This window comes from Staurois parvus, unplaced genomic scaffold (genome assembly GCF_062004578.1).
Source record: "Staurois parvus isolate SC_StPar_1 unplaced genomic scaffold, SC_StPar_1.0 ptg000145l, whole genome shotgun sequence".
NCBI classification, from domain to species: Eukaryota; Metazoa; Chordata; class Amphibia; order Anura; family Ranidae; genus Staurois; species Staurois parvus.
In genome coordinates this window covers 2,048,793-2,058,764 of record NW_028317941.1, presented here as the reverse complement: position 1 = coordinate 2,058,764, position 9,972 = coordinate 2,048,793, and the positions used below count along the sequence as shown (strand labels likewise).

The 9,972-nt window shown below is 41.6% G+C and overlaps 1 pseudogene; it reads right to left on the bottom strand.

Annotated features, from left to right (window-relative positions):
* Positions 1-213: 213 nt before the first annotated feature.
* LOC149464896 (U2 spliceosomal RNA) lies at positions 214-306 on the bottom strand (annotated as a pseudogene).
* Positions 307-9,972: the final 9,666 nt, after the last annotated feature.

Below are 9,972 nucleotides of genomic sequence, written 5' to 3'. Positions count from 1 at the left end.
CTCTTGCTTAGCCTTTGAAAAGGCTATTGAGCGTCTACTGCCCGGAGGTAGTAACGCAGAGTGAACAAGGGGGGGGAAGATCACAAACTCGTTCTGTGTGGGGGCTAAGCCTCAAACCCAATAGCAGCAAGCAGGTGAAGCCGAATTTAATCGACGATCCTACAAGGCCGAGAAGAGGGTACCCCACACAGACCAAATGGCTGGGATAGATGCAAGTGGTTCTCAACGTCCTAGCTGGAAGCAGGGACACCCCTAAAGGCAAGGTTGATACTACACTTGATCTTAGCCAAAAGGCCGAGAAGCAATCCTTAAATGTGCTTACTGCATTCATTTTTAGGCTTTTCCTTTTATTTTTACCTGATGTTCTGGTCAGTGACAAGCAACGGAGACACCTTTGGACAGTAACATTGTCAATCTAGGGAGAGTTAGTGTTGAAAATACTTGCAAACTTAGGGCTCGTTCACACTTGGCTGTTTTACCAACGCTTGCCAAACGCCCCTATAGAGAAGCTTCACTGTTTTCCCAGGCAAACTGATCCAGATCTGGGCAGTCAACGGAAGAGAGCGATGGGAAAGATCTGTTGTCAGGGTCTGTGCCTCACATCTGGACTACAGCGACTAGAGAGGATTTAAGAGGACCTGTTGCCATGCCTTTTTCCCCCACATCAGTAAGAGGGGACAGACTTGCACCTGAGCTTGCTGGAGCTGCCTTCAGAGACTGAGTTGAGAGAGAGAGTTGCTGGGGTTTCTGGATTTGAGTTGAAAGACTGTGACCTGTGGGAGGATCTGGGACCTGATCGCTGGGAACTGCTGATTGCAACGCCATGGGGACCTGATTAAGCCGCCTGCCAGGAAGTGGTGAGCTGAACCACATGTCCTAATCAGCTGCCACACTTTGTAAGCCAAACGAAGACTGCCCCTATTTAGTAGCTTAGCCTCTTTCATCTACTAACACTCAAAAAGAAACAGTGCACCACCTAAAGAAGGGCCCCTTTACATTAAATACCAGTTGCCAGGTACTTTCAGCCATGTTCAGGGGTACAACATTTACCAGAGATTGCATGCAGGGAGTGTGCATAAGGACCGATTTACCTTTTGTTAGTTAGTTGGTGCTGATACAGAGACTCTAGCTGCACCAGTTTTAGTTACATTTAATGTTGCTATAGCCTTTGAGCTCCAGTTAGTGGGGCATTGAACATATTGCCCTTATGTCTGTGTAGATTTCTGTTTGCTGATTTTTACCATGTTGCTTTGAATCTCTATAATATATTCAATTGATTTACTACTAAGCTGTTTGTGGCCTTATTCCTGTGCATCCTAATAAGTGGTGGCTTACTAACTCTTAACTCATACAGGTGGAAATGACTTTAGCATATGACCAAGTGTGTTATTGGGGACTGAGCAGTTTGGAAAGTATTGGCAGGACAGAGGACCAATTCTCACCAGCGGCTCCTGCAGGGGTAAGCACTACATACATTAGCCCTTTCAAACTATCTAAAAATACCATGCATCTTTGCAAATAAAGCCTTTGGCTTTTCATTCCCTGTGCTTTCAGATTTGTCCTGACAGGTTCAGGCTAGTGTGTACATTACTTTGTTTGCTTTCAATTTGTCTGTAATGTACAATGTAACTAAAGACAAGGAAGGACAACAAGCATGTTATCTTTTTAAATACATGATGATGTATGCTGCAATGTAATTACTAGCAATTACAAATTTCGAGAAGCAAGCAACTCACATTCATGTTTAGCTACAATGTAGAGGGTACATGTTTCCAGATCAGTATCAAAAATAAGGAAGGTGTCACCAATACCATTTTTTGTGAGTGTGTATTACATGTAATATGATGCAAGAGCTGTCTGCTTGTGAAGATTTGTAATACTTTTTCTCTTTGGATTATATGAATACGGTATAAAAATAATCATTAATGGCTTCTGACAGTGAATATATTGAATTGATAAGATATGCAAGCTGCAGACATACTTGATATGCACATGGCACATGATTTTGCATTAAATTTACAGTGCAGGATTAGGAGATAATATTTGTAAAGTTTTATTGAAATCCTTTGTATTCAAATAAAGGGAGTGGGACATTTTACTTTGTTTTTGGAAGAGGAGAATCCTATAAGGCAGGCAGGAAGGAAAATTTCTTGTTTCCCTACTAACACAGTCAGTATTGATGTGGGAATTCCTCCCATGGAGCTATTGCGTTCTCCTGGCAGGGGGGTGCAGGGAGCCTCAGGCAAAAAAACACATGTAAAAATCCAACATGCTGGTAGTACCCAAGTTGATCGATGGATCTACTTGGGTACTAACAGCCTGCCCATAGATGGTTCATATTTCGGCAGAACTGGCCATCTATGGCTGGCTTAACTTGACTTCCAGCTCTGTGCAGACTTCTGGGGAAAGTAGTAAGCCAATCACATTAGCAGGAAATGAGAACAATCTAAGTTAACCTATAAGATGGAGCAAACACTTCTTTCATAAGTAATCTTTCACAGTTATAATGATTTTAAATGGGGTGTTTCCAAAATACTCTGTCAAATAAAGTTTCCATGTGCTTTCTAAACTGCTACCCTGTTTACCACCCAGGTGTCTCCTGACTCCTCTTGCGTCAAGGCACTGCTTCTCCCTTAACTCCCCTCTCTTATTTTTGTCTCTCTCTTCTTCTTCCCTTGATTTCATCTTCTCTGATTTTTTATGATATATATTTGCTGCAACAGAAGTATTTCTTACAATACAACCGGATTCTTGTAAAGCATATGTGAAGCCTGACAATTAACTTCTTTTTCTACTGGCTCCCTTTTGGTCTCTCTCTGCAAAATATATGTTGAGCCTCCCAGAAATATTGTTAGCTGACAGCTTCCTGTGCTCTCTGCCTGTCCTGATCATTTATCGGTTACATTGTTCTCAGCTATTTCTGGGGACTACAGATCTGCTCCCCTCTATGCTCAAGAGAAAGGGGGAGTGTTTGTATTCCTGCTTTAAAGTGACAATGCTTCTTTTCCATAAGTGTAGTATAAAAAGTATGTGTTGTCACCCTAGGGCAAGATGTGTGTTACTGGCAGGATCAGCAGGTGAAGATAAAAGAAAAATAAGCTTGAAAAAGAAAGGTAATGCAGCCACCACATCAAAGTACTGATATGGTGCAATATATTTGTTCTTAAGTTTACATATGCTTTAATCAGTTACCACATATTCTCTGCGTTTCTTTCTCTTCTGTACTTGTGTGTGTGTGTTCTGTCAGAATAAAAATCTCAATAAAAAAGAAAAATAAAGAACAAAAGAATCTATATATGTAGCAACCACTAGGTGGGGCTAGTGTAAAGTAAACTTATTTCTGGCTCATGGTAGTGAGTGAGCCTGAATTACTGTGGGTTCAGCTTGAGGTTAGGCTGGATGAGTCAGCAGGTTGGGACTCTATCACCTCCGCCTGGTTCTGGAGGTCCATGGAAGCTTCCAGAAGCCAGTAGGCAGAAGGGTGGAGACCTCAATCTGCATATTGATTGGAGTTTGACCAATCCCATGCTAAGAGGATCTAGTAGTGTGGCAGACTAGCCCATAAATACGAGAGAGCTATGCTAACAGGGAAATTGGGTGGAAGATGGATTGCTGAGAGGTGTTTCTGTGAGGCCTAGGATGGAGCCCCAGAAGAGGCAGGAATGTTCAATTTGTATCAGCGGATGCCCGGGACATGTAGTTCTGGGCACTGGGTAGGTAGTTTCTTTTAACCCTTAGCCCTGCTTCAGGCAAGCAACAGGGCTCACTTGTCAGGTGGAAGCATTCGGGTGGCAGCGCTGCCTCCGGTTGCTTCCACACAGCCCCCTACTGTTCTAGCTTCCTTCGCAGCCCACCCGTCTGCCCCCCCTATCCATAAACCTCCATCCAGACCTCCTCCATAATACCAAACTGATTACCTATATGGGGCTTTAAATCATCAGCTATAGAAAATAGAGGGTACTAAATTTTGTTTCCATTTCATTCAAGGTTTGACATTAAAATTAAGTGCATTTTTTACTGAAATTTTGCATTTCCTGTGTAATATTATGATATTTCTTGTGGTAATATTATGTGACATAAATTAATGGAACTACCACTATTTTGTTCTCTAGGGTCTCTGCTTTCATAAAATATATAATGTTTTGGGGGTTTTATGTAATCTTCAGGCTTAACATTTTTTTTTTTAAACATGGGCAGTGAAAGGGATAAAGGATAAGCTTGACACTCCCCTTTCCTGACGAGCAACCAATCGGTGCTCATTACACTGCATGGTCTCTCTCCTCCCTGCTAGTCCCCGGGTGCAGTGCTGGAGACAGGCAGGGAGGGGAGGAGGAGATAAACATCGCATTGTTAAAATTATTACACGTTTAGGTTGTCATAAAGCTCCTTTTGTTTTTAAAAGCCCCAGACATTCCTAAAGTCACCTCTGATTTAAATATGGTTTTGGTAAAAATGTATTATTAATTTTCTGGATAAGTAGATTGTAATGAGGGACAAGTAAATTGGGACCCTGAGTAGCTTTTTCAAAAATTTCCACATCCCTGAGGGGGGGGTTCATCTTCCAGGCTGGAGACTGGAAGCTGAGGAGAAGCTGAAAGAGGGAGCTCCACTGCCTGCCGTTCAACAGGGAAGGACAGCCTGCAATGCAATGGAGAGGAACCAGCCCAACTACAAGGCCTGAAAGCAGTTCTATCCACAACGGCAGGACAAGGACAGTGTGAGTACCTCTACACCCCCAGAGCCTAGAAGGTAGAGGTCTGTGAGATGCAAGTTCTGACAAGTCTTCAGGGGACAGTTCATAGCTTACACAATCCCTTGTCCTGGGATCAGATAATGTAGCAAGGTGGGCTGGTATTCTGTGCACCAAGGTGACTAAGAGCTACATATTGTCACGTTACTAGAAATCCACTCAGGGGACACCAAGCTCCTAGAAGGGGATTACTTTACTAAGGACTGTAATGGTTCCTGCTGTAATGCAGTCCAGTGTTTGTCATTTGTTTACTAAGTGTGCCAAAGAAGGAAACGTCCTCATTCAGCTTTTTCTTCAATCAAAGTGGGAATACCATAACCCCTTTACCTTATCCAAGTTTAATCCCTTAATAAAATGAAAAACCTAAGTCCATGGACTGTTTACTGACTCCAGTGTGCAAAGTGTGGGAAATGCGTGATGCCTGGCTGTGCAGAGCACAAATCCAGTGGCCCTTATGAGGGTAGTGTTTTATATATATATATATATATATATATAATTTCATAAACAAAGTTGTGGATGGTTTACCTTATTCTCTTGCTTACCTATAAAGGTTGTGTACTTTTTGTGCACTGTACATATAGCAATTGTGTTAACATTGCCGCTATTGCTTTAAGAGAAGTCTGATATATATAAAAGCTGGATATGAAGGGATGGATAAGTGGGCACAGGACATATTAGGGGATATTTACTAAAACTGGAGCACTCACAATCTGGTGCAGCAGTGCATGGAAGTCAATCAGCTTTTAACTTTAATGTGACAATTATAAATAAACAGTGCAAACATAGACCTCTAAATAAAATCAATCTGTAAAGTGCATAATATATCATAAATAATATTAGTAGTGAAAGTCCATCATAGTAATAGACAACAAAAGTTCGTGAATCACAAAAAATTTGTGCAAAACAATTCAGAAATTCTTCAAATGCAAAGAAAGCTTCCACCTTCCACCCGTGCAAACCAACATCAATTACACTCACCAGATTTAGGTGAATGAAACGCCTTTTAGGAATTTTATGGGATCCTAAACCCTCTTTCGTATCCACTCTATAGGATTCCTCACCATCAGAATAGGCTCCACCATACAACCAGGGAGAGATTTTTTTGCACAAATTTTTGGTGATTCACAAACTTTTGTTGTCTATTACTATGATGGACTTTCACTACTAATATTATTTATGATATATTATGCACCTTACAGATTGATTTTATTTAGAGGTCTATGTTTGCGCTGTTTATTTATAATTGTCACATTTTGTGTGTTTTATCACATTGCACAGCAGCAGGGTAGATCCTGTAGTAGTTTTTTTCATTGGCGCAGGAAGAATTTTTAGCTTTTAACTTTAACTTGTTTAATTAAGCTTTAACAATAAAACCTGGAAGCTGATTGGTTTCCATGCAGATCTGTACCAGAATTTGCACGCTCCAGTTTTAGCTGATCTCCCCCATTGTATTTTACATTGATCTGTCCTTCCCACTTTTTTAGTTCTTGTGTTTTTCTCTGCACACAGATTGGTGATTCCATTTTTCTCATATATCACCCTTCAACCTCCCTTGTGGTTTTAGAGAGGAATCATAAACTGCCTTATTCTAAAGGACAACTTTATCTTTGTTGACAGTCTCATTTAATTAAGGAAAACCTTTAATTAAGGACATCTGGTCACCGTTCATGCAAACCCATTTATTATTATGGGACAGCAATACTTCACAGGACCACTTCAGGTTGCCATCAGTACAGCAATATCAGACAAATGAATGGGGCTGTGGTGTGCAGCATGAGGAGAAGAAGACCTGAGGTTTTCTTTGCAAAGACTGTGTGAGAACAGGCAGGACCATGCAGCAAGCATCACCGAATCAGGAAAGGTAAATTTGCTACCCAGAGGGCTGGACTCCAGGGGAATGGAGGGAATTAATTAAAGAACAATGTCAGCAAAGTGAGTTTGTACTTTAAGTTGAACCCAACCCTAACCTATTTTACACCGACTGCCCTCATCTGACCCACAAAAACAGGTAAGACTTAAAGTGCTACTAAAACCCAGGACCCTGCATTCACTCTATCTGGGCTCTCACAGTACACAGAACATGGAAATGCAATTATTTTAGTAAATATAAATTGCTAAATACCTTTTCTCATCAACAATTAGAGCAGTCTTGTGACTTCTATCAGTGTCCAGCAGAGCTTGTAGGACCTCTGACCCCCTCTCTGAACAGTATTGATTGGCCCTGTGCTGATCACATGCACTCTCCCAAGAAAAAAAAACTATCCAGCAATACTCACCAAACTGAGCATGTGCAGCTTATCTCCAAACCTCTGTTCTATCAGGAGATGATATGGGGACAGTAGTAGAGAGGGAGGATCAGAGAAGACAGGATCAAACATCCTTTTTTACACAATGGATTAACCCCTTAGGTTCCACAGTGATTATAACAAGCATGCTTTACTGCATATACACTTTAAAGTGCATTTCCACTTTTGTAGTCAAATTAGGATAACACCAGTTGTCTATTTGTTACATTCGTTCTCATTCACATAGCATAACTTAAAAAATGTAAAAACTGAAGCTTAGCTAGTCTGATGTTCTTTTCTGGAAATGCCAGCACTGTAAAATCATATTAGTTCTTTATTGTTTGTGAGGGGGATGGGTAGTCACATTTGCCATAATTACCCTGTCTGTACTATACAGGCAGATCTTCATTATCAGTTGTAAACTAGATTAGAACACTGTATGTTCTAAAAAAGGCTTAAAAGGTTAGAGGCTGGGCTTCTTGATTTGTATGTTAAAGAGGAAACTCAAACGGTGCTTAGGACAGACTCACTCTGTCTGATGCTGTTCAGATATTCTTACAGTCAGCCATGACACCTTCTCCTGGGAAACATCTAAAAAGTAAGAAATAGAAAAATAATTATTATGTATATTGTGTTGAATGGAAACACATAACAAACATATTGTGTTTTTTTTTCAAATTTGAATGCAAAAAGTGGAACTACATTTCCGTTTACTTTAATCAAGCAGTGCAACATGCAATCTTAAATAGCAACCCATAAAATGTATTTTATTGTAATAACACCAGTAAAATATGAATTATGATTGGTTGATGATTGATTGATAATGGTTTGCACAGATGCCATATATCAGAAGCAACAAGGAACAAATACCCACATAACCTGCTTAGTGACCGAATAAAGAAGAATTCCGGGTATGGATATTTTTACATTATTACATTGGTCCAGTTTGGACCAATAAAATTGTACATACTGCATTTCATAACTATGGGTTCCCTCTAGAAGCTGGAAATCACTGTAGTAGGCACTGCTAATACAGTGATCTCCTCTATCTTCTGGGTCCCATGGACCTCACCTTTCCGCCTTTCCACCTTATCCAATTAGAGGACATTTTGCTTTCACTGAGAAAATGCAAAATAGTCTCAAAATGGCACCCATGCTAAACTGGCGACCTTCTATGTTAGCAATGCAGCAGGGCTTGGGTCCCAGAACCTAGTGGTGATTTCAAGCTTCTAGGTACAGTGAAGGAAATAAGTATTTGATCCCCTGCTGATTGGGAATGTTTGCCCACTCACAAAGAAATGATAAGTCTAAAAATCGAATGGTAGGTGTATTGTAACACTGAGAGACAGAATAGCAACAAAAAATTCAAAAGAAATGCATGTCGAACAAATTATGCACTGATTTGCATGTACATGAGGGAAATAAGTATTTGATCCCCTTCACAAAACATGGCTTAGTACTTGGTGGCAAATCCCTTGTTGGCAATCACAGAGGTCAGATGTTTCCTGTAGTTGGCCACCAGGTTTGCACACATCTCAGGAGGGATTTTGGCCCACTCCTCTTGGCAGATCCTCTCCAAATCAGGGGCGGACTGACAACTCATGGGGCCCCCGGGCAATAGGGGATTATGGGGCCCCTGTGTCCTTGCCCAAACTCAAAAAAGCTTATGAAAAAGGTACCAGGAGCATCTCATGGGGCCCCCTACTGACCCCGGGCCCTCAGGCAGTGCCCGAGTTTCCAAATGGTCAGTCCGCCCCTGCTCCAAATCATTAAGGTTTGGTGGCTGACGTTTGGCAACTCGAACTTTCAGCTCCCACCACAGATTTTCAATCAGATTAAGGTCTGGAGACTGGCTAGGCCACTCCAGGACCTTAATGTGCTTCTTCTTGAGCCACTCCTTTGTTGCCTTGGCTGTGTGTTTTGGGTCAATGTCATGCTGGAACACCCAACCACAACCCATTTTCAATGCCCTTGCTGAGGGAAGAAGGTTCTCACCCAAGATTTGACGGTACATTGCCCCGTCCATCATCCCTTTGATGCGGTGCAGTTCTCCTGTCCCCTTAGCAGAAAAACACCCCCGAAGCAGAATGTTTCCACCACCATGTTTGACAGTTGGGATGGTGTTCTTGGGGTCATGGGCAGCATTCCTCCTCCTCCAAACACGGCGAGTTGAGTTGATACCAAAGAGCTCGATTTTGGTCTCATCTAACTACAACACTTTCAACCAGCCTTCCTCTGCATCAGATGTTCAGTGGCAAACTTCAGATGGGCCTGGACATGTGCTTTCTTGAGCAGAGGGACCTTGTGGGCACTGGAGGATTTCAATCCTTATCGGCGTAGTGTGTTACCAATTGTTTTGTTTTCTGACTGTGGTCCCAGCTGCCTGGAGATCATTGACAAGAGCCTCACGAGAGCCTCTGGGATGATTCCTCACTGTTCTCATGGTCATTGACACTCCATGAGGTGAGATCTTGCATGGTGCACCAGACCTAGGGAGACTGACAGTTGTTTTGTGTTTCTTCCATTTGCGAATGATTGCACCAACTGTTGTCACCTTCTCACCAAGCTGCTTGGCGATAGTTTGGTAGCCCAGTCTAGCCTTGTGTAGGTCTACACTCTTGTCTCTAACATCCTTGGAAGCTGTTTGGTCTTTGCCATGGTGGAGAGTTTGGAATCTAATTGTTTGATTGCTCCTGTGGACAAGTGTCTTTAATACAGGTAACAAAATTAGATTATCAGCACTCCCTTTAAGAGACTGGTTCTAATCTCAACTTGTTACCTGTATGAAAGACACCTGGTAGCCAGAAATCCTGCTAAATGATAGGGGTTCAAATACTTATTTTCCTCATGAACATGCAAATCAGTGCATAATTTTTTAGACATGCAATTTTTTGTTGCTATTCTGTCTCTCGGTGTTACAATACACCTACCATTCGA